We start from the raw sequence: 25,185 nt of genomic DNA, 5'->3' as shown, positions 1-25,185 counted from the left end.
GAAGGCTGGGTTAGTAAGTTTGTGGACAACACTAAGATCAGCGGTGTTGTGGATAGTGTGGAGGGCTGTTGGAGCTTACAGAGGGATATTGATAGGATACAGAGTTGGGCTGACAAGTGGCAGATGGAGTTCAATCCGGAGAAGTGTGAGGTGGTACACTTTGGAAGGACAAACTCCAGGTCAGAGTACTGGGTAATTGGCAAGGTACTTGGCAGTGTGGAGGAGCAGAGGGATCTGGAGGTTCATATTCACAGTTCATTGAAAGTTGCCTCACAGGTGGATAGAGCAGTTAAGAAGGCCTATGGGATGTTAGCTTTCATAAATCACGGGATTGAGTTTAAGAGCCGCAAAGTGATGATGCAGCTTTACAAAACTCTAGTTAGACCACACTTAGAGTACTGTGTTCAGTTCTGGTCACCGCATTATAGGAAGGATGTGGAGGCGTTAGAGAGGGTGCAGAGGAGATTTACCAGGATGCTGCCTGGATTAGAGTGTATGGAATATGAGGAGAGGCTTAAGGTGCTAGGGCTTTATTCACTGGAAAGGAGGAGGATGAGAGGAGGCATGATAGAGGTATATAAAATATTGAGAGGAATAGATAGAGTAGACAGTCAGCGCCTCCTTCCCAGGGCACCAATGCTCAAGACGAGAGGGCATGGCTTTAAGGTTATGGGTGAGAGGTTCAGGGGAGATGTCAGGGGGAAGTTTTTCACCCAGAGAATGGTTGGTGCATGGAATGCACTGCCTGGGGTGGTGGTGGAGGCAGATACATTGGACAGATTCCAGAGCTTGTTGGATAGGCATATGGAGGAATGTGAGATAGAGGGATATGCGGGAGGAAAGGGTTAGATAGTGTGAGGGTGGTTTGATGGATGGCACAACATGGTGGGCCGAAGGGCCTGTTTTGTGCTGTATGGTTCTATGGTTCTCTTTAGTGACAATGTGAAATCAAACTTCATTATGGACCTGTAGCAGGTGACAAAATCTTCAAACGTGCATTTGTACTCATGAATCTCAGTCCTATACTTGTTTCACTGGGATACCCTGACACTACATAAATAAATGACTGCTCTTTAACTATTTCCTTCACAATTGAGGCCTGTCCCGTTATGGTACATGGCGTGTGTAAGGATCACTCTGGTACGTGACTGGTGGGGCCCAGCTACCTCAGGAAAATGAGAAATGGGAGCAGGGCTGGTTGGTCTGTGTTGAAAGTGAGGGTGATCAATAGGGATGATTGGGGGTGTAGTGAGAAAACACATGGCTGTCACGTGACAGTAACGACACTGACCCCCACTGGTCGGAGGACAGCATTGCTCCTTGGATCGGAAGTGATACCACTGTCAATCAAGGTGCGGCTCCACCCACCCCTCGGGTGTGGGGGCACCTTTTGTCTCTGAACTTGCCTGACCATTGGCTGTGGCAGGCACCTTTGTCCTTGACCCCCAAGCCACTGGCCCGTTTAAATCACTCAGTGAGGCTCCACCCAGCCTCCTAGCACCATAAAAAAGGTTGCAATCCCCTAGCCTCTTTGATGACCCCAGGAGTAGTGAGAAAATGCTGCAGAGATCACTGGTAAGAGTGTCACCACGTGGTTTGGGAGCATTTCACTCAGATTCCAGGCAGTGTTAGAGCCAATGCTAGTGTGGGTCAAGCACTGAAGTATTATATCCTGAAGTTGTACCTTGTTATTATGTGCTTGTGTGTATCAGTGTGTGTGTGTCCTAGTTGCGATTCCCCCTCACGTTCGTGGTCTCCTGCGTGTGTGTGAGTGTGTATCTGTTCCCATCCATTCTGTCCCTGTGTTTGCCTTTGTGACTAAACGGTCTTCCCATTAGCTGGTCCCATGAGGGGCAGGACTACTGATTAACCAGCGGCCGGGCGAGCACCTGGATACATGGCTGCTCTGACAGTGGGATGAGGGGGCTCCCAAAATAAGCCTCTCTCATCAGGAAGCGAGCACCCTAGGGAGTTTGTCTGACCAACAGAGCACTAACAATGCCCTGCGGGTGCCACATGGAGGGACTGGGAACAACATTCCCTGTGGGATCGGGTAGTGACCGCAGTGAGGGTCCGGTACCCTACCCTCCTCGAATGGGACTTATATGGGTGACCGCAGTAGAGCACGGTCAGTGAGGGCACCGGGTTCGTCAGGGAATAGGTGCTGGTGACTGGCATCTATGAGAGGCCTGGCGATCGCGGGTTGTTAGAAAACACCAGGGTGACCAGAGCGCTAACGGGATACCTGGTCACAACCGCGTGCCCCGATTTGAGGCCAGTGGTCCTGCCCCTCATGGGACCGGCTAATGGGAAGACTGTGCATGATGCCATCACCCTCCTGGAAGGGCTGAAGTTCTTACAGCGGGGAAAGCCCACCCAGGTCTGCAGATCGGAGATGAGGGCTGGGGACACGACCCCCACCATCCCACACGCAAGCAGCTATACCTAAACCTGTTGCGCGCAGGGGTGGACTGCGCCAGCATAGGCGGGGTCCTGACCTCTGCTGCCCACGCACGGTGGAAAGAGCTCTGTGGGAGGAAGCCTGGTTGCAGGAAGATCCACAGCCACCCTGGGTCCAAGCCAGACACAGAGGGCGCCCCCAACCGCCAGACCACGTGGGCTGCCCCTGCATATTGCCTCCGCCCCTCCCCCACCTGAAACAGTCTCCCTTGCACTCATGGCTCAGCTCCGGGACCTGCTGAAACAAGAAATAGCCCATCTCTGCCAGCAGGAACCTTCACCCGCAGGGTGGCAGGCCCCCGCCCCCACCTCCCTCCCACAGGATGAAGGCCAGGGGTCCCGGCACACTTGTTCCACCGCCCTCTCCTGCCTGGGAGACCTGAGGCCACATATACCCGTAGCGATACACTGGGGAAAGGGGAATGTGCAGAGGTGGATGGCACTCATCGATACAGGTGCCCAACACACCATCATCCCAGGTAACCCCACTGCATGGAAGGAACCACAGATGCAGATAGAGGGGTTGGGGGGTTCCCTTTTGCTCACGAGGGAAGTCAAGGTCCACATGGCTGTTGGGAACCAACCTCCTCCGACTGTAGCTGTCTTAATTGCAGATTTGCCTGAATGCAAACTGGGGATGAATGTCTTAAAGGGACAGTCCCTACACACCAACTGAGGCAAGTTCACTTTTGGAGTCGCCCGGGCTACGGTGGTGGTTGGTGCAGCCAAATGGGAACAGGTTGTTGTCCCCCCCTCCCTCTAAGTTTGTCTGCAGTCAGCAGTATGGGGTGCCTGGGGGACATCAAGATAGTACAGAGGCCATTCAAGCCTTGCTGCAGGAGGGAGTCATTAGGCACGCAGCCTCCCCTTTTAATAGCCCCATCTGGCCCGTTCACAAAAAGAACAGGACATGGCGCATGATGGTGGACTTGGACAAGGCTGCCCCCACCTTGCTTCATCTCCCCCTAGGGGTGGCAGCCACCCATTACATTAGACCCCCTCAGAAGGGAGAAGTTGTTGCGCACGGTCCTGGGGACACTCGTTGGGTTGCGATTCCAGGTCGAACTAACCTGTCCTGTCTTCGTACCCGACACCTGACCCGCTGGGAATGAGTTTGTTTCCCCCACAGCAGGATGATGGCCCTGCTCCGCCCCCCCTCTGTCTCCTCCTGCTGACTGCGATGATTGACGAGATGTCTGCTCAACCTTCCCTTGAAATTACTCACGGATCCGCCAGCACATCCAAAGACGGAACCATGGAGCATCTGGAATGGTTGAATCTACCCCTGAATCCCGGCACACGCCATTGAAGCCTTGCCATCGATGATGATTCCCTTGGCTAGTTGTCAGAATGGACTGTTTACATGGACTCTTTTTTTTCAGTTTTCCTTTTATCTCTGTTGCATCTGTTGGGTTCGGTCTCTCGGTGTTGAGCAGTTCGGTCTCCTTGTTGCGCCTGTCGGGCTCGTTATATCCATGCTCTGGGTGGCTGGATGGCAGTTCCTCATCATTTCCCCCACCACTGCACATTCCTTCCAGAGATTCCGAATGGGGTGGGTGTTTCAGGAGCTGGTATTTCCCTTCATACAATTTGACCTCCATGCGAGTCCCAACCCTCAGAGCATTCCACAGCTACTGAGCACGCCAAGAAAATGCTGCTGTAGACTCCAGGATGAGTACAGTTCCACCTTTTCAGTTGGCTGTTGTGAGTTTGAGTGAGCCTGGTGTCCAGGTGCCCCCAGGACCTCTGCTGACGGTGCCACTAAGCTGGGGCTCCCTAAACTCCGAATGGGACCCACTGGATCTCCGGCTCCAGTACCTACCCGTGGCTCCCCACGGGCTGGTACAGTTGCTGACTTTCAGTGTTTGACAGTGCCCTGAATCCACATTCGATGAACAGGGGGAGCACCCAGCACACAGTGGGTACAGGGACAGCAGGGCCATCGTGGAGGGGGAGATGCTCGAGAGGATAGCCTGCCCCCCGTATTGCATGGCCAGACTGTCCCATGAGAAACGACGATGGCAGCGGAGCTGACTGCAGTCAGTCTGGTAACTTGGTGGAATCAGATGGCCCTGGATGGTCCACTCGCTGCGGATGGTGGTACATGTGCGGTGGTTACAAAGCAGTGCTGCACCTTTATCTCTGATAAACCCAGCAACCCCTCCAACCTGGCTGCTCACTTCGGGGATTCGGTGGCCAAAACTCAGAACCAAGGGACCAGCTCCTCCAGCACAACACCTTATGGGAAACAAGTGGCCGTTTGTGTCACTGGGGGACGTTGGGCTACTGTCACCCACTGGCCATTGCCTCCTTTCGTTGATTATGGTTTCTGTGTACCCTGATAGCTCCCCCCTTGATAGACAAAAGTCGTCTAACTTCTGAGGAGTGGAATGTTGACAGAAAACACGTCTGTCATTTGACAGTAACGACACTGACCCCCGCTGACCGGAGGACAGCATTGCTCCTCGGATCAGAAGTGATACCACTGTCAATCAAGGTGCAGCTCCACCCACCCCTCAGGTGTGAGACTATCTTTTGTCTCTGAACTTGCCTGACCATTGGCTGTGGCAGGCACCTTTGTCCTTGACCCCCAAACCATTGGCCCATTTAAATCACTCAGTGAGGCTCCACTCAGCCTCCTAGCACCATAAAAAAGGTTGCAATCCCCTAGTCCTTCCTCTTTGATGACCCCAGGAGTAGTGAGACAATGCTGCAGAGATCACTGGTAAGAGTACGTCACCACGTGGTTTGGGAGCGTTTCACTCAGATTCCAGGCAGTGTTAGAGCCAATGCTAGTGTGGGTCAAGCACTGAAGTATTATATCCTGAAGTTGTACATTGTTATTACATGCTTGTGTGTATCTGTGTGTGTGTGTATGAGTGTATCTTATCCTAGTTGCGATTCCCCCCTCATGTTCATGGTCTCCTGTGTGTGTGTGAGTGTGTATCAGTTCCCATCCATTCTGTCCCCGCGTTTGCCTTTGTGATTAAACTAGTTTTGATATCCAAAGCTCATGTCCAGAGTCCTTCATCCTTAAGGCCGAAAAGAACCATTTCACACAACGGGGTCAGGGAGGATGGGTGGGTTGGGGGTAGTGGTCATGGTGGAAGGAAACAATTGTGATTTGAGGGAAGAGTAGCGATGGTCATCAGAGTAGGAAGGTAGACGATGAGTGCAGGACTAATTCTGATTGTGAGGGACAGGGAGTAGAGATCATCAAGTAATGAACACTGGCTCAGATCAGATCAGATCAGATTAGTTTATTGTCATATACACCAGGGTGCAATGAAATTCCTTGCTCGTGTGCAGTTCACAGAGTACACAGTATACATGGTAATAATAAATACAACAATACATGCAGCAATGAGCTCAACACATGCATGCAAAGGTTGGTACAAAGATTGTAGTGCAATCTGAAGTAGTGCAAAGAGAAATGCTAAAGTGACAATAAAGGAATAACTGAGAGAGGAAGAGTTAAGAGTCTGAGAACATGGCAGCACCACCAGGAAGGGGGTGTGAAAGAGGTGATTGGTTCAGAAGTCTGACAACAATGGGGAAGAAGCTGTTCTTAAGTCTGCTTGTCCTGGCTTTCACAATCCTGTATCTTCTCCCAGAAGATAGAAAAGGTAATGACCAGGGTGTTTCCTTTTTTGGCCTTTCCCAGTATGACTAACTCCTTCACCTCCATGTCAGAGTCTTTGGTTGTGCTGGGCCCAACAATAGATGCTACATTCCCACTTTGTAGGAAATATTACTTTATTAAAATGAAGGAATATTCTTTTCCAGGTGTGTTGCATCTGTCCTGTTAACTACTAACTGAAAAATTTCAGTTAAACATCTTATCTTCTTTTAATTGGATCCTTGTGAAGGTAACTCCACCAACAATATGAGAATACCGTAATTCGTATATCCAAAAAGTGCTGGAGAAACTCAGCAGGTCAGGCAGCAACTATGGAGGGAAATAAACAGTCGATGTTACGGGCCGAGACCCTTCATCAGGACTGGAAAGGAATAGGGCAGAAGCCAGGATAAGAAGGTGGGGGGAGGGGGAGTAGCACACGCAGGTGAGTTCAGGTGATAGGCGAGTCCAGGTGAGAGGGGGATGGTAGCTGGCTGTCCCCCTCTCACCTGGACTCACCTATCACCTGCCTGCTTGTGCTCCTCTTCCTCCCCCCACCTTCTTATTCTGGTTTCTGGCCTCTTCCTTTCCAGTCCCGCTGAAGGGTTTTGGCCCGTAACATCGACTGTCTATTTCCTTCCATGGATGCTGCCTGACCTGCTGAGTTCCTCCAGCACTTTTTGTGTATTGGTCCATATCTCAGCATCTGCAGAATTTTTTGTGCCTCTGTGATTCATATATCATGGTGTGCACAAATCTTGTCAAAATTAAGCCAGCTGTTTTTATCCTTAATCTGAGAATTCACTCACTGAACATATCTCCGATACCACACAGCTGCTTAAAGCCAGCTATATAGAAGACATGCTGTCAATGTTTGATTGCATCTTCCAGAATCCAAATAAATTAAATATCCTCTTATTTTTTCTGCTATTCAAAATTCCCTTTCTCCAAAAGTTCTGAATTGTAATAATTCTTTGTGCTTGTCTTTTGAGCATTTCTTTCATATTATGTCAGATTGGCAACCTTCTGAATTCTAAACAAAATGTGTGCCTGTCCATTGTGCAGATGTGAAAGCCTTGCTGCAGTGTTGTTTGGTGGGGGTGCAAAGGTTCTCTTTGCGTGATTTGCCTTCAACAAGCAGCTTCTGATTTCACAGACTTCATCATTGAGACTTTTTTCTGAATATAGAGATGGGGGTGATTTTCACTGAAGCGATCTCTACATGCAATTCTGAAAACCAAACCCTGGTAGAATCTGAGTTCTAATCTCCAAATATATAGAGCTAAACATTTGCACAAAGAACCAGTGACTCCGTTAGAGCTCGGCTGCAACAATCTGCCCTGCAGCCAACAGGTCTTCATAGGTGGTTCAAAATATGCTGGGGTCTGACGCAAAACCTCAGTCTTTATAAATATTCCCAGAATTTTGCACATTTTCAAAGAGGAGGGTTAGTTGAAGCAAAAACAATATAAAATATACCAACAGATGTGGAAGCTGCAGATAAATGGCAGAGATTCTTGCACCTTGTGATTACAGCTTTCCTGTACAAAGCCCTAAAATTCCCTTTTCATGCCTAGCCGTTGAAACTAGTGAGGCGTGAAGAGGAAGCATAGTGTGATGTTAATGGCAGGCAGTTCAGGGAAAGCAGGAAGATTCAGTCTATAGTGATGTTATTCATTTTTCGATGGGAAGAACCACCTGCCAAGGGAAGATCTAATTCGTAAATTGTTTGAACATGTACAAAGAATAGATAAGGCTAGAAAACACTTCTTTTTTGAGGAAGTAAGTGAGATGCATCTGAAATGAAATCTGAAGGCAGGAGCCCAAGGCAGTTGAGACATTGCTTACTGAAGCCTGATTAATGTTTTCCCAACAATAGTTCCCATGTGGTGCAGTCCAAAGGGTGCCTGTGATTTTTGTTAATAATGTGTTGACAATACTTGATGCTTAACTATGGAAAGCTATAATATTTAATCTGATGCCTGCTCCCTCAAATAAAAACCTTAAGCTTGTTTATTTTGTTTCTCTCCCGAGGCATGATACTGCAGAGCATGTCGAATGTTGTTGTCTGTTCTGTTATTTATGACAGCCTTCAGATGGAAGTTCTCCATGAAAGAGAATCAGCCTGTATGACACTGCCACATCCCCATTCAGCACTGTTTTATTAATGACGATCAAACATTAACAGAAAGTCTGTCAACTACATGGTTTTAATTTAACCACAAAAAAATCCCCCCACACCAAAATAAAAGAAGGCTTTTTGCCTGCAATGAACAGGTCATATAATATATTACATCATGCATTGCAACACTAATTAAAATAGTATTGTTTGTGTTTCCCTGTTGTGCTAATTATTTCCCCTTGATTCCAAACTCCATTCTCCAAATACTTACTTTATTTATTTCTTACTTACAAAGCAGAATTGAGATCTGCAAAAACAGGAGACACTGAGGCAGGGAAGTAATCTAATATCTGTGCCTAAATCACTGCAAGACAGTTCAGGTGAGGCAGCTGAACAAAATAAAATGCAAAATAGAAAATTCCCGTCAGAAGGATGGAAATGTATGTGTGAGAGTTGCATTCATCCTTGTTGTCAGATAGCATTGTGGTGGAATATGAATGCAGGCAGTCTGTAAGAGCAGCAATCAGTTTTAGAACATAAAACACAGAACAGTACAGTACAGGAACAGGGCCTTTGGCCCACAGTGTTGTGCTGAACTAATTAAAATAGTAATTAACTGCCTAACTAAACTAATCCCTTCTGCCTACACAATGTCCACATCCCTCCATTCCCTGCACATCCACGTGCCTATCTAAGAGACTCTTAAAAATCTCTTTCGTATTTGCTCCACTATCAACTCTGGCAAACAGCCCAAGTTTGTCTAACCTCTCCTTATAGCACATGCCCTCTAATCCAGGCAGTCTCCTGGTAAACCTCTTCTGCACCCTCTCCAAAGCCTTCACATCCTTCCCATAATGGGGCCACCAGAATTAAATGCAATACTCCAGATGTGGCCTAACTAGAGATTTATAAAGCTGCAACATAACTTCCTGACTCTTGAACTCAATGTCTCGACCAAGCATGCCATATGCCTTCTTTACCATCCTATCAACCTGTGCAGCCACTTCCAGGGATGTATGGACTTGGACCTCAAGATCCCTCTGTACATCAACACTGTTAAGGGTCTTGCCATTAACAATGTACTGTTCCTTTACATTTGATCTCCCAAAGTGCAACACCTCACATTTGGCCAGATTAAACTCCATCTGCCATTTTCCCGCACATATCTGCGACTGACCTATGTCCTGTTGTATCCTATTTTGTTCCTGAGATTGAGCTCCATGGAGCTTGGTATGAGACGGGATGTGGAGCGAGAGCAAAAAGGACAAAAATGCAAGCATAATATTTGTGATCAGGGAATCAGGAGGCATGAACTAATTTTCACTTTTTCGTTCTACTTGCTTTATTTGTTATGGTCAAAGCAAGAACAATCTAAATATATGAAAGTAATATGAGTTTTACAATTCTTTCTTTCGACTCCTTGCCCTCCATTTTGGTGCTCGTGTATTGTTCTTGAATCTCTTTAAAATAGATAAATCAAATAAATAATGCTGGAAATAACAATCAACTCTCTGTAATATAGAGCTCATTTAAAACATGTTGTAGTTGGTGTGACTTTGGTAAACACCAGAATTATCAACTGTTGAGACCCCCAAGTGATATCACGAGTGGGGCAGAAGGTGTGCGACAGGGTGGAGGCATGTGTAGTTAGGAGGTGTGTTCCTCTTGCTGTGTGTGCTCCTCTTGATGGGAATGGACTGGAGTTGAGTGCTCCTTTTCCATTTTCAGTAAGTAGGGATTCTCAGGAACGAGGGAAGATATTTCACTTTTTCAAGGAGGATTTGGGAATATCCTTTTCTCTTCTGTTCATCTGATAATCTCCTATCATGATGGAGGTAGGAAAAGGAATAATTTTGGGAGTCCACTGTTGGGATGGGGTCTTCCCAACAGAGTTGACTGAGTGTCATAGGGCCTCAGTGCTGGGGATGTTAACTTGTGAAAGCACTGGTTCACTTATCCTGCTTGTGAACTTGGAAGAGTCAGCACTGATGTTACCTCTCCAGTTCTTTGAGGCACCTGCTGTAGGCAGTCCATATCTGAAAAGTGTACAGGAGGGCAGAGATCACTGCCATCTGGTAGGAGGTTAAGGGGTTTATTTTTCCAAGACCTCGAAAATTATGAGGGGCATAGATAGGATAGATAGTCAGAGTCTCTTTCCTAGGGCAGGCGAGTGTAGAACTAGTGGACAAAGGTTTAAAGTGATTGAGGAGAAATTTAAAGGAGATGTGAGGGGGAAGTTTTACACACATGGGGTGGTGAATATCCAGAATGAGCTGCCAGAGGAGGTGGTGGAGGCAGATACAATTACAACATTTAAAAGACATTTGGACATATACTTGGATAGGAAAAGCATAGAGTGATACAGGTCTAATGCATGCAAATTGGATTAGCATAGATAAGCATCATGGTCAGCACAGATGATGTGGGCCAAAGGCCCATTTCTTTGTTGTAGGATTCTATGGTTCTATGCAAGTATATTTCTTTTAAAGTTGTGCTTTGCTACTTAACATTTGCCAATGGTGCATCTGGACTATTAGCTTGCTTTCTTAAAATGGTTTAAATCTGAATTATTTCCTCTGCTTTGCAGTCTGTTAGAATATTTTGGATTGATAGATCAGTCTGTCTGCCCTGTTACTGGAGGCCATCCACAAGTTCAAAATGATGTCAGGAAATCGACCCTCTGCCTCTTAGTGAACTTTGCTCGTGATGTTGTGTAATCTGGTCTATTGGGTTAATGTATTATTCTCTTTTTGTTGACACCTGAGATCAAACTGGATATCATTAATATCTCCTGTTGCTAACGGTGTAAAAATCATTTGAGAAATAATCTGAAGAATCTCAGTCCAGTTTCTCTTGAGCAAGCAAGCAACACTGTAATGTTGATGTTGTTAATAAATACTAAACTTGCATTTCAGTTAGCAAAACCACAAATGATAAGTAAAATAAATCATCCCAGTGCAAAAAAGAGGGGTGTCCTCTTAAGGACATAGAAGAAACCATTATATAAGTATTATTTTTGTTACCTTTCTTGAGCAAAGGTTGCAAAACAGTTCCAGTTTCCAACAGGGGTCCCTCAACAAGAAGGGTAACAAACTCAATATGCAACACTCCAAGTTGTTGCTATTATAATTAATCCTAACTGGGCTCAACTGACACCATGCAGAGTAAGTTGTACAATTATTGCCGTGGGACTGGCTAAGTGAGTATCTTGGTTCTGCAGGAAACTGCAATAGACAATGGTCCAACTTGATACTTAAAAGGAACCAGTTACTTCCCCTGTTTATGAGCTCAGGGAACCTTCACTGCATTGAAATGTTGAAGGCTTGTGACACATTCTTTGAGAAAAAAAATTAGCCTGGAATTTTGCAATCAATAGTGAAGCAACAGTGCTGACCTCTGACCTTGTGAAAACTTCCCACAGAGCCTCATGGGACCCTAGAGGTTCGATTTCCTGACATCAGTTTGAATTTGGCGCCTTCTCTATGACTTCCAGTGACAGGGCGGACAGCAAGCAGACTGATCTATCAATCTGAATCATTCTCACAGAATGCAAAGCAGAGGGTATAATTCATATTTAAACCATTTTATAGGAAACAAAGTAATAATTGAGATGTACCATGAGCATATGTTAAGTAGCAAAGCACAACTTTAAAAGAAATCTACTTTCTTTTTTTGTATTGCAAAATTTACACTTAATTTTTCAAGTTCAAACAGGTTGACCTAATACATCATGAAATAACTCATTTACACGTAAATGAACCATACTTAGTTTCTAAATCAGTCCATAGAGCAAGAATAGTGGGTATTGCAGATAATCAATGTACGTTTATAGTGCATCAGTGAGTTCTAAGTTGATTCCATTTGTGGATTTTGATATTAGTTCCCACATAGACACTAATAACGCCCACTACACATAACCACCATCCTGTCAGGCTGTTTATCATATCTCCAATGCCAAATAACTAGAAGTTTCCTCCAATTAAATATTGGGAAGACCAAAGCCATTGTCTTCAGACCCTGTCACAAATTCCATTCTCTGGTCATCAGGTCCATCCCTGATCCTGGTAATTGTCTGTCACTAAACCAGACATGGTTTTACATTTGACACAAGGTGGCGTTTCAAACAACATTTCCACGCTTTCCCTGGATATTTTCATCTCCATGGCATTACCTGACACCAATCCTACCTCGTCTTGTCTGCAGTTAAAACCGTCATTAATGCCCTAATGAGTATCTAGACTTGATTGATCAAACCCACCTGGCTGACATTCCTGTCCTGCTGTCAAGACTTGTGATCATTCTAAACTCTGTCCTACAATACACCATGCTCCAGTTATCTCTCCCGCTATGTTGACTGATGTAGATTGACTCTTAGTTTAGCAATGGCTTGATTTTAAAAGCCTCATTTTTTGTTGTTAAATGCATCAATTGTCTTGTCCCTCCATATTTCTGTAATCTCCTTCATAATCCTCTGAGATAACTGTATCCTCAAATTCCGGTCTCCAGATCCTCCTAGAATTAAACTGATCCACCTCTGGCACTTGTGACTTTAGCTGGCACAGCTCTTCAATTCTGGAATTCCATCTCCAACTCACAGAGTAATAGAATCAGGGAAATTGATGAGAGAGAAGGCATCCATTTGGCCCATTGTGTCTGTGGCAGCAAAAATGGGTTAATTAGATTAATACTATTTTCCAGCCAAGTTGTTTGGGCCATGGTTCTTCAAGAGGTCATCCTGGTACTTTTTATATGCAGTGAGGGACTCTGCCTCCACCATCCTTTCAGGCAGTGAGTTTGTACCCAATATATGTTGAGAGAAAAGAAAAAATACACAATTCCCCACAATTCCTTCTCTCAATTAGTTTAAACCCATGGCTATTGTCTTCCCTGCTAAGGGAAAAATGATCCTTCCTTTTCACCCTGACTGGACCTCCCATAACTTTGCATGTCTCAGTTAAATCTCCTTTCAATTTTCTTTGATCCAAAGAAAACAACCCCAGCAGACAATGAAAATTAAAAGTAAATTGTAGGTGCTGGAGATCTGAAATAAAAACAGAAAATGCAGTTAATGTTTTGAGCCATTTTCTCTCCTTCCCAGTTCTGATGAAGGGACATGAACATGAAATGTTAACAGTTTCTCTCTCCACAGATGCCTCCTGACCTGAAAATGTTTCCAGCATTTTCTGTTTTTATTCCAACCCGGACAATGTCTCTTATAATCACAATTCTCCAACCTCCCCACCTCTTTTTCCTCCTTCAGATCTACCTCTGTGATCATCTGCTTGATATCTCAGGTGTTCTGTGTCAAATTTTGTTCAGTAATGCTCCTGTGAAACATCATTGGACATATGGCTATGTTAAAGGCTCTAAATACATGGAGGTTGTTATTGTTGAGGTGGCTGGAAAAGGGCATCCTTGTGAAGGAGAAGTGTACCTTTTTTATTTATTCATGGGATGTAAACAACACTGGCAATGCTGGCATTTATTGTCCATCACTAATTGTGACTGACGTGAAGAGACACCTAAGAAGCAAAAGCTTACAGATTTCCATGTTTGGACCTCAGAAGATGCTGTGGTTGTTGCCAGTCTCATCATCATGACTACCATAAACCTTGGACAATTTAACCCGACTGACTCATCCGGAGCTGACAAGATCACATGCAATGCTGGATTTAGAACCTCTAAATTTTACTTCCCACTAAATACAAAGACACCATGTAAAATAAGCATTCCGCCTGATCCCTTGAGTTCCCCACTTTGAAGGTTAGCCTTAAGGACTGTGTTCATTCCACTGCCCTGTCATAGATTATCTCTATATGGCTGTGAAATTAATAGCAGGAAATCTTCTAACCAGGGGCAAAGCTTCAGCACCTCAGGAAATAATTTATGGAACATAATATTGTTGTAGGCCTCCATGAATATCATCAAATAGTCAGCAAAAATCAATTTTTGTGCATAAAAGAACTAAGCCATAGTTAGGCTAAAAAGTAACACTCATGCATCTGACAACCAGACCATGCTTGTGACCAGAGTGGATTGTGTGAGACCAGTAAATTAAAACTCTGAATTGAATATCTCTGAACAGTACCATTTTCTGGTGGGAGTAATGATAGAGGGGGTACACAACACAGACATTCTCATGAATCTTGTGGGATTAGTGGTTCATTGTTGATTACAAGGAGGCCCAGTCACCTGACCCTGCACCTAACCCTGGTGAGACCACTGTAAAACCAGCCCTATTTTTTCAGTGAATATATAAGCTTCAACATGGTTTTGTGAAGGGGAGGTCCTGTCTGACCAACCTATTGGAGTTTTTTGAAGAAATCACAGGTAGGGTGGATAAGGGAGAGGCGGTAGATGTTGTGTATTTAGACTTTCAAAAGGCCTTTGATAAGGTGCCTCACAAGAGACTGATTAATAAGATGAGAGGTCATGGAATTATGGGCAGGGTAGCAAAATGGGTGGAGAATTGGCTGGTTGGCAGGAAGCAAAGGGTGGAAATAAAAGGATCTCGTTCTGGTTGGTTACCGGTTACTAGTGGTGTGCCGCAAGGGTCGGTGTTGGGGCCTCTCCTTTTTACCTTGTACATCAATGATTTGGATGATGGAATAAATGGTTGTGTGGCTAAGTTTGCGGATGACACCAAGATAAGTGGAGGAGTAGGGAGCATAGAGGAAATAGAAAGAATGCAGAGGGACCTAGACAGTTTAGGAGAATGGGCAAGAAAATGGCAGATGAGATTCAATGTTGAGAAATGTGCAGTTGTACACTTTGGAAGTAGAAATAAGCGGGTAGATTATTATCTAGAAGGAGAGAAGATTGATAGTGCGGTAGTACAAAGGGACTTGGGGGTACTTATACAAGATACCTTAAAAGTTAACCACCAGGTTGGATCGGTGGTTAAGAAAGCGAATGCTATGTTGGCATTCATCTCGAGAGGTATAGTGTATAAAAGTAAGGAAGTGTTGATGAGGCTCTACGGGGCGCTAGTGAGGCCTCATTTGGAATACTGTGCGCAGTTTTGGGCCCCGCATCTTAGGAAGGATGTGCTGACGTTGGAGAGGGTTCAGAGGAGATTTACGAGAATGATTCCAGGAATGAAAGGGCTTAAGTACGATGAGCGTTTGTCGGCTCTTGGACTGTACTCGCTGGAGTACAGAAGGATGAGAGGGGACCTCGTAGCGACATTTAAAATGTTGACAGGTAAGGATAGAGTAGATGTGGCTAGGCTGTTTCCCTTGGTGGGCGTGTCCAGGACCAGAGGGCACAATCTTAGAATTAGAGGGTACAGTTTCAAGACAGAGATGAGGAGAAGTTTCTTTACCCAGAGGGTGGTGAAATTGTGGAACTCCTTGCCACGCACAGCAGTGGAGGCCAGATCAGTGGGGGTGTTCAAGGAGGAGATAGACAGATATCTAAATAGTCAGGGTATCAAGGGATATGGGGATAAGGCTGGCAAATGGGATTAGAATAGTTTTTTTTTTCTCTCTCTTTTTTTCCCACCCCATTTCTTTTTCCCTTTTCCTTGGAGCAGACTCGATGGGCCGAATGGCCTGCTTCTGCTCCCTTATCTTGTGATCTTGTGATCTTGTGAACAATGGAGTTTTGAGTCCATGCAAAAGCTGGTGGCTTGGTGCTAGGGCTTGTCTTCCTCTTATAGAAGATAATAAAGGCTGAGGTAAGGTTCTGTGTTATGGAAATGCACTGCATCAGGCTGGGATACAACTTCTGCCTGTGTATGATGGGAACAGTGAATGAATAAACAAAGAGATACAAGGAGACAAACAAGAGGACTCTAACCCTGAGCTTGGGTGCTGCTCTGATCTCACTCTTTCTCATCTGTCTATTGCCTCCAAGGGCAGAAACCCTTGGGCATTTATTTTCTAAGGGTGGATAGAAGTGATAGGACCTGTTTGTTCATTTAGCTGGTAAAGCAGAAGAGCGATGCTTGCACAGACTAGTTCAGGTGAATGCCTTGTCTCCATGTCATGAAAGACATCTGTGTCCATGAATCGATTGTCAATCTACCCCAGTACCCCACTGCCCATACATTCCTATATATCCTCCTATATTCCTATATTCCTATATATCTCTCCTGCTTCTAAAAATGGAAGAGATGAATATTGAGATGTGTGCTACTGACATGTCCAGCCACCAGAGAATGTGAGAGTGAAGCACTGAGGCCTTGGTGTGGAAATATGATTTGCACTTATTGTTGTCACATTTAATGGCCAGAATGGTTCTGTAAAGTAACACTGCACAGCACAGCACAGCACTCCTTCCTGCTTAGCCAATGAACAACTGGCAAAATTTTGTGCATTATGTCATGGTGATAATTCAAAGGTAAGATGCATTGTTAGCCAACATTTCAGAGTCATAGAATAATACAGCATGTAAATAGGCCCTTTGTCCCAACTCGTCCATGCCAACCAAGTTGCCCATCTAAGCTAATCCCATTTTGCCTGCATTTGGCTCATATCCCTCTAAACATTTCCTATCCATGTACCTGTCCAAATGACTTTTAAATATTGTTAATGTACCTGCCTCCACCAGTTCCTCTGGCAGCTCGTACCATATACATGAGCATGATTATGAGGACACGTTTTTTTGATACCTGACCTGAACCCAGTATGTACAGCCAGGGACACAAGAGACTGCAGGCACTGGAATCTGGAATGACAAACATTCTGCTGGAGGAAATCAGTGGATCAAGCAACATCTATGGAGGGAAAGGAATTGCCGATATGTTGGGGTTGAACCCCTGCATCAGGACATGTATGGTATGGTACAGATATGTACAGCCGGGTCTCACAGGGTTCAGTCTGGGTAGCTGGACTCTACTGTATCTTCTCCAAATCCTCAGGCAGTCCCTCGGGATTGAGGATGCTTTGCTTCCACTGCAGGTTTGTGAGTCCTGAGACAATGAATGATGCCAAATTGGGAAGTACAGACTCTTCCCCAGATGAAGCAGGGTTTGCCTGAGAGAGCAGGTTGGTTGTTTGTGAGGTGGTGCGCTCCTTATGCCATTTATACAGGGCTTTTGTGTGCATCTAATGCATGGACTTGAGGTTCCCAAGACCATTCCAAATGTTCCTTCTCCACTTTAGCAATTCTTATGTCAGATGTTCCAGTGTTAGAGATATTGGCACACACTAAGTTGGATAAATCCCCAGGGCTTGACACAATCTATTGCAGGATGCTATGGGAAGCAAGGGAGGAGGCTGCTGGACTCCACTGGAGGCTCAGATGAGGTATCAGAAGGCTGGAGGATAGCTAATGTTGTTCCGTTATTCCAAAACGGCAGTAGGGATCAATCTGGAAATGACAGACCAGTGAGCCTTCCATCAGTAGTAGAAGGGATTGATTGGAGGCTTCAATATAGTTTTGTTCAGGGAAAATACTGTCTCCCAAGTCTGACTGAGCTTTTTGAGGAGGTAACCAAGAAAATTGATGAAGGCAGCATGGTAGATGTGGTTTACTGGACTTCAGTATGGTAGGCTGGTCTAGAAAGTTAAAGCACAAGGGATCTAAGGTGTGTTGGCAAAGTGAATCCAAAATTGGCTTCGGTAGTAGAAGGAAGAAGTTAGCGGTGGAAGGTTACTTTTCTGACCAGAAAATTATAACCAGTGGTGTGTCGCAGGGAATGTGCAAGGAGCTTTATAATTTGTAAGATATACAAATGACTTGTAAGAGAATGTAAGGGGTATGATTAGAAAGTTTGCTGAAGATCACAAAAATTGGTGGAGTCGTAGATAGCAAAGAAGATTGTCTAAGGATACAGAGGGACAAAGATCAGCCGGAAAGTTGGGCGGAGCAGTGGCAAATGGAACTTAATCTGGACAAGTGTGAGGTAATGCATTTCAGGAGGTCAAAGGCTGGCAGGACATACACAGTAAATGGCAGGGACCTTGGGAGTGTTGATCTACAGAGAGACCTTGAGGTGCAAATTCAGAGTTCCCTAAAAATTGCGACACAGGTGAATAGGATAGTGGAGAAGGTATTTGGTATGTTTGCCTTCACAGTCTGAGGCATTGACTATAAGAGTTGGGATGGCATGTTGTAGATGTTGCAATGTTGGTTAGGCTGCACTTGGAGTATTGTGTTTGCCACATGACAGGAAGGATGTGGTAGCATTAGAGAGAGTGCAGAAGAAATTCACCAGGACATTGCCTGGAATTCAGGGGGCATTAGTGACAAGGAGAGATTGGATAGGCTGGGATTGATCTCACTGGAGCACAGGACACTGAGGGTATACTTATAAAGAATATGAGGCACATGGATTGGGTAGATAGAGTCTTTTTCCCAGGATAGGGGTCTAGGGTAGGAGATCTGAGGGGCATGTTTTTCACACAAATGGTGATAGTTATATGGAATAAGCTGCCAGAGGAGGTGGTAGAAGCAGAAACAATTATAATGTTTAAAAAGTATTTGAATAGGTAATTGGATAGGAAAAGACTAGAGAGATACAGGCCTAAAGCAGGCAGATGTGATTCGCATAGAAAGGCTTCACGGTCGGTATGGAGGAGTTGGGATGAAGGGTCCATTTCTGTGCTGTATGATTCTATGACTCAATGACACTATGAGTAAGTAGGAAGGCTTCAAAAAGGCTTTGAATACATTCCTGAATTATTTTCACTCACATCCTGATAATCTCTTCCTATGATTCCCCATTAAATTCTCCAGTATTGACTGGGCCACACCAAGTGTCAAGGGCCTGGACAAGGTGGAATTGGTGAAATGTGTCCAGGAATGTTTTCTGAGTCGATATATAGAGGGTCTTACTCAGGAGGGTGCAATACTGGACCTCTGCTTGGGGAATGAGGCAGGTAAGTAACTGAGGTGGCAGTCAGGGAACATTTTGGCTCTAGGGATGATAATTCTATTGGTTTCAAGATAGCGATGGAAAAAGATAGGACAGGTCCACAGGTTAGGGTCCTAAACTGGAACAGGGCTCATTTTGAGGGAATTAGGCAGGATCTAGCAGAGGTTGATTGGGTGAGCCTGTTTGAAGGGAAAGAAATGAATGGCAAGTGGGAGGCTTTTAAGAGTGTGATATCAAGAGCCCAGGAGCAGCAAGTTCCTGTTAGGGTGAAGGGTAAACCTGGCAAGTTTAGGGCACCCTGGCTAACGAGGGATATTGAGGCTCTGGTCAAGAAAAAGAAGGAAGCATACATTGGGTTTAGGAGGTTGGGGATGCGAGAATCCCTTGATGACCATAAAAAAAGATTAATACACTTAAGAGGGAAATCAGGAGGGCAAAGAGAGGGTAAGAGAGATTTTGTTTTACTCAGAGAGTGGTGAGTGTGTGGAATGGGCTGCCAGTGACGGTGGCGGAGGCAGATACAATAGGGTCTTTTAAGAGACTTTTGGATAGGTACATGGAGCTTAGAAAAATAGAGGGCTATGGATAAGCCTAGTAATTTCTAAGGTAGGGACATGTTCAGCACAGCTTTGTGGGTTGAAGGTCCTGAATTGTGCTGTAGGTTTTCTATGTTCTATTCAAAGAGAGGGTAAGAGATGGATCTGGCTGGTAAAGGAAAATTCCAAGAGGTCCTATAGCTATATTAAGAGTAAAAGTGTGACTAGGGAGAGAGTAGGTCCCCTTAGAGATCAGCAGAGCTGCCTCTGTCTTCAGCCGCAGGAGATGAATGAGATTTTTAATGAGCATTTCTCCTCGGTGTTCACTGAGGAGGAAATCATGGTTGTTCAAGAGACAAGGGAAACAAGTAGAGATGTTTTGGAAAACATTCACATTATGAGGGAGGAGGTATTTGCAGCCTTACAGCGTGTTAAGATGGATAAATCCCCAGGGCCTGACCAAGTGCATCCTTGGACATTGTGGGAGGTTAGCGAAGAAATTGCAGAGGCCCTTGCAGAGATATTTGCTTCATCATTAGCCACAGGTGAAGTTCCCAAAGACTGGAAGATGGCTAATGTTTTTCTGATGTTTAAGAAGGGCAGCAAGGACAAGCCAGGGAACTACAGGCTTGTCAACCTGACATCAGTGGTGGGGAAGTTACTGGAGGGAATTCTGAGGGACAGGATCTACCAGCATTTGGATAGACAGAATCTGATTAGGAGGAGTCAGCATGGCTTTGTGGATGGGATGTCATGTTTGACAAATCTTTTAGAGTTCTTTGAACTGGTAACCAAAAAGAGTAGATAATGGTAGGGGTAGTGGATGTTGTTTTATTTGGACTTTAGCAAAGCCTTCGACGTTGTCCCACATGGCAGGCTGGTCTGGAAGGTTAGGAAGCAGAGGGTGGTGGTTGAAGGTTTTTTTGCAGAATTGAGGCTGGTTACTAACAGTGTGCTGCAAGGGTTGGTGTTGGGACCCTTGTTATTCATTATTTATATAATTGATTTGGATGTGAATGCACAAGGCTTAATCATCAAGTTTGCAGATGACACGAAATTAGGAGGTGTTGTTGATAGTGAAGAAGGTTATCATAGATTACAGGGGGATCTTGATCAGTTGGGGAAGTGGGCCGAGGAATGGCAAATTGATTTCACTATGGAAAAGTGTGAGGTGATGCACTTTGGAAAGTCAAACCAGTGTAGACTTATATAATTAATGGTAGGGCACTAAGGAGTGCAATTGAACACAAGGACCTAGGAGTAGAAGTGCATAATTCGCTGAAAGTGGCATCATGGGTAGACAGGGTGCTGAAAAGGCATTTAGTACGCTGACCATCCTCAGTCAGGGCATTGCGTGTAGGAGTTGGGACATTATGTTGCAGTTGTATAAGTTGTTGGAGTCCAGGTACTCCCCACCTGGAGTACTGTGTACAGTTTTGGTCACCCTGTTATAGGAAAGACATGGCTAAACAGAAAAGAGCGTAAAAAAAATTTATGAGGATGTTGCCAGGACTAGAGTGCCTGAGTTATAGGGAGATGTTGGGCAGGCTAGGTTATTCCTTAGAATGTAGGAGCATGAGGGGTGATCTTATATAAGTGTTTAGAATTCTGTGAGGCATAGATAAGGTGGATAGTAGCAGTCGCTTCCACAGGGTAGGTCAGTCCAAAACTAGGCAGCATAGATTTAGGGTGAGAGGGCAGAGATTTAAAAAGGACCCGAGGGGGAACTTTTTCATGCAGAGGATGGTGAGTATACGAAATGAGCTGCCAGAGGAAGTGGTTGAGGCAGGTACAATATTATCATTTAAGAAGCACTTGGATAAATACATGGAGGGGAGGGGCCTGGAGGGATATGGACCAAACCTATGACATTAGAAATAGCTGGGTGGACAATGTAGTCGGCATGGACTTGTTGGGCCAAAGGGCCTGTGTCTGTGCTGTGTTGCTCTATGACTAAGACAAAGCTCAGATTAAAGAATATGCCTCTGGGGTCTAGTGACTTGGACTACCTATATCTCTTCATAAATTCCTCCAAATTTACTGTAATGGCAAAGAAACCAATGTCAGTGTGCTCTACTAAGCTCAATATTGAGGCCCTAGTTAGTTATATACTGTAGGCAACCTTGGGCAGCTCACATTGTTCGCACCTGCTGCTAGCTTTGATATTGGTCAAAGAAAGGTATCCTACGATGTACTTAGTTAAGGTGGCTGTCTTGTTGAAGCTGGTAGTGTGTGCTAGTGGCAAGAAGTCAGTGTGAAGCTTGTATCATATGTGAGGTTGCAATGGAGCTTATGTGAACCCTGATTTGTAGAGTTTGTTGTCAGTAGGTTTTAACACACTGTGGCAGTGAGAAGTTTGTGAAGCAGCTCATACAATCAAAGGAACACTCTCTGACCTCCACCACATGTATAATATGATTGAACTGGAGGAGGACCAATATTATTGTGGACAGGTTTGCTAGAACTATTGGGGAGGGTTTAAACTATTTTGGCAGGGGGATGGGAATCAGAGTGATAGGTCAGAGGTTGGTGCATTTAGTGTACAAGTAGATGCAGAGTGTAGAAAGACTGTGAGGAAGGATTTGCAGTTGAAAGGGCAAAATTGCAGTCAGTTGGATGGGCTGAATTGTGTCTACTTCAATACGGGAAGTATCGGGAACAAAGTTGATGAAATTAGAGCATGAGTAAGTACATGGAATTATGATGTGGTGGCCATTACAGAGACTTGGCTGACACAAGGGCAGGAATAGCTGCTGGATATTCCAGGGTTTAGATGTTTCAAAAGGGACAGGGATGGAGATAAAAAAGTGGGGGAGTGGCTTTGATGATCAGGGACAGTGTCACAGCTGTAGAAAGGGAGGACGTCCTGGAGGGATTGTCTACTGAGTCAGTGTGGGTGGAAGTTAGAAACAGGAAGGGAGTGATCACTCTATTGGGAGTATTCTACAGACCCCCCAAAAGCAGCAGAGACACTGAGGAGCAGATCAGGAGGCAGATTTGAGAGGTACAAAAATAACATGGTTGTTGTCATGGGTGATTTCAGCTTCCCTAATATTGATTGGCACCTCCTTAGTGTAAAGAGGATAGATGGGGCAGAGTTTGTTAGGTGTGTCCAGGAAGGATTCCTGACACAATATGTGGACAGGCCAACGAGAGGAGAGGCCATTCTGGACCTGGTACTAGGCAATGAGCCTGATCAGATTTCAGATCTCGGAGACTCTTTTGGGGGCGCTAGATGGAGTAAGTCGCATCTTGGCTCTGCTTCACTCACCTTTTAATTTCTTGTACACCACCCTTTAATAAGACTTTTATAACACTTTTACAAGACTGAATTTGACTTTTAATTGCCGGAAATGAGCATCAGAGCTAAAGCTGCAGCTGATGGTAAGGGTAATGGAGACCCTCAACTTACTTTGGAAGCTATTTCTAAATTGGATAAAAAGCTTGACCAGAGACTTGCTACTTTGGAAACATTGTTAAAGGACATTGAAGACAGACAAAATTTACTCATACAGGAGAATGCTCGACAACAGCAATTAATTGCTCAACTGGATGAAGCTGGCAAAGAGAGGGATCACGGACTGAGCTTACTGGAAAAAGATTTGACTGCAACTATCCAGAGGCTGGTACAGCAAAGACAGAGAATTACTGATTTAGAAAATTGCAATCAGAGGAATAATTTGAGGGTCGTTGGTTTTCCCAAAGACGCTGAAGCTGGTAATCCTACTGAATTCTTTTCTAAACTTCTGATGGATGTGTTTGGCTCTGAAGTTTTTTCTGTATGTCCCATACTTGATCGTGGTCATCGAGCATTAAGACCAAAACCCCCGGCAGAGTAAAAACCATGGGCAGTAATACTGAGATTTCACTATGTGAGTACCAAAGAGCATTTGATTTGAATCGCTCATCATCGAGGAATGATCCAATATAAAGATTGGAAGTTTCGTCTGGTTGAATATCAAAGCCCAGAAGTTATGAAAGAGAGACTGCATAATAAACTGATTATGTCGCGACTCTATCAAGGGAACTATCAACCTGCATTAGTGTTTCCTCCACGTTTGAGGATTGTACTCCCAGACAAATCACGCCGATGGTTTAATTCCCTCGAGGATGCCGAAGAATTCCTTCAACAATAACTCTTGGCTTCAGATGGTTAAGAAACATGCTATTCTTTGATTTTTATATCTATTTGGTTTATTAGGTAATAATTAACTCACAGACTTGAGAGCTTTTTAAGTTCGGAGATATTTTTCTTGCCTTCTGTTAACACTTTCGTGCTTGGTTCTGGAACATGGGCACTTATCATATCTCTGCTTAACATTTTTTTTTCTTTTTATTATTTTACTTTAATTTTTTTAATGGTTTGTTTTGGTAATAATTAAGAATCTGAGTGACTGATCGCTTTTTTTTACCTTTTGAAATAATAGTAAGATTGTATTCTTTAAATGTCGATTGTCGGTATTTTTGTTTGTGTAGAACTCTGTTAGCAGTCTGTTTACATTTCAAAATTTGTGTTTTGGGTACTTGTAATCTTTTGTTTTGATTAATGGTGGTGTTTGGCATTCCTTTTAACTTGGAGATTTGCCACCAAAAGAGGTGGGGTTAAATTACATAGTGGGTAGTATTCTGGCTGTCTATTGGCCAGTTTTCGGGCTTTTGTGGGTGGGAGGGGTGGGGCTGTTTTTAGTTAGTTGTTTTTTTCCTCTGGACTGATAAACTACAGATATGCCTGAATTGTCGCCATATCCAGCTCCCCTTTGAACTTTTTTTTTCCTCTTCCTGTTTAGGAGTCTCCTCAGCAATAAGGTTAACCCTTTACATGCCATATGTTTTTAGTCTGTTAAAATGGATAAGGTGATTAATTTTGTTTCATGGAATACGAACGGTTTAAATAATCCAATTAAGCATAAGAAGATCTTTAAAGTTTTTCATAGACTGAACGCTCAGATTATTTTTGTGCAGGAGACTCATATTAGGAGAGAGGATAATCAGCGCTTTTTTAGATTTTGGAGGGGTCAACAGTTTCATTCTAATTCATAAGCAAAGGTGAAAGGAGTCTCTATTTGTATAGACTCCTCAATTTCATTTGTTCATCATGAAACAATTTCAGACCCGAATGGTAGATTTTTATTGATTACTGGCTTACTTCATAATAAAGAAGTGTTTATGGTTAATGTCTATGCACCTAATGTTGATCATTTATTTGCATCTTTTCCTAATTTAAACGAATATACGTTGATTATGGGTGGAGATTTCAATTGCTGTTTAAACCCTTCGATGTCGAATCACGTACTTCCAAAGAAATCTGCTGTTTTTATTAATTCCTTCTTAATTGATTCTGGAATTTTAGAAGTTTGGAGATTTCTACACCCATATGATAAAGAGTTTTCATTCTTTTCTCATGTTTATCACAACTACTCTAAGATTGATTACTTTTTTTATTGACTCGCGATTAGCTCCATCTGTTATTGACTGTAAGTATGATGCAATTGCCATTTCTGATCATGCGCCATTGAAACTAACAATTAAATTAGCAGACGTACTTTCTGGTGTCAGACAATGGCGACTCAATTCTTCTCTATTGCAGGATTTAGACTTTGTTCTGTTTATTAAAGAACAGATTTCC

Source organism: Pristis pectinata, chromosome 8 (assembly GCF_009764475.1).
Source record: "Pristis pectinata isolate sPriPec2 chromosome 8, sPriPec2.1.pri, whole genome shotgun sequence".
Classification (NCBI taxonomy): domain Eukaryota; kingdom Metazoa; phylum Chordata; class Chondrichthyes; order Rhinopristiformes; family Pristidae; genus Pristis; species Pristis pectinata.
The sequence above is the reverse complement of the archived record's forward strand: the minus strand, read 5'-3'. Positions refer to the sequence as shown.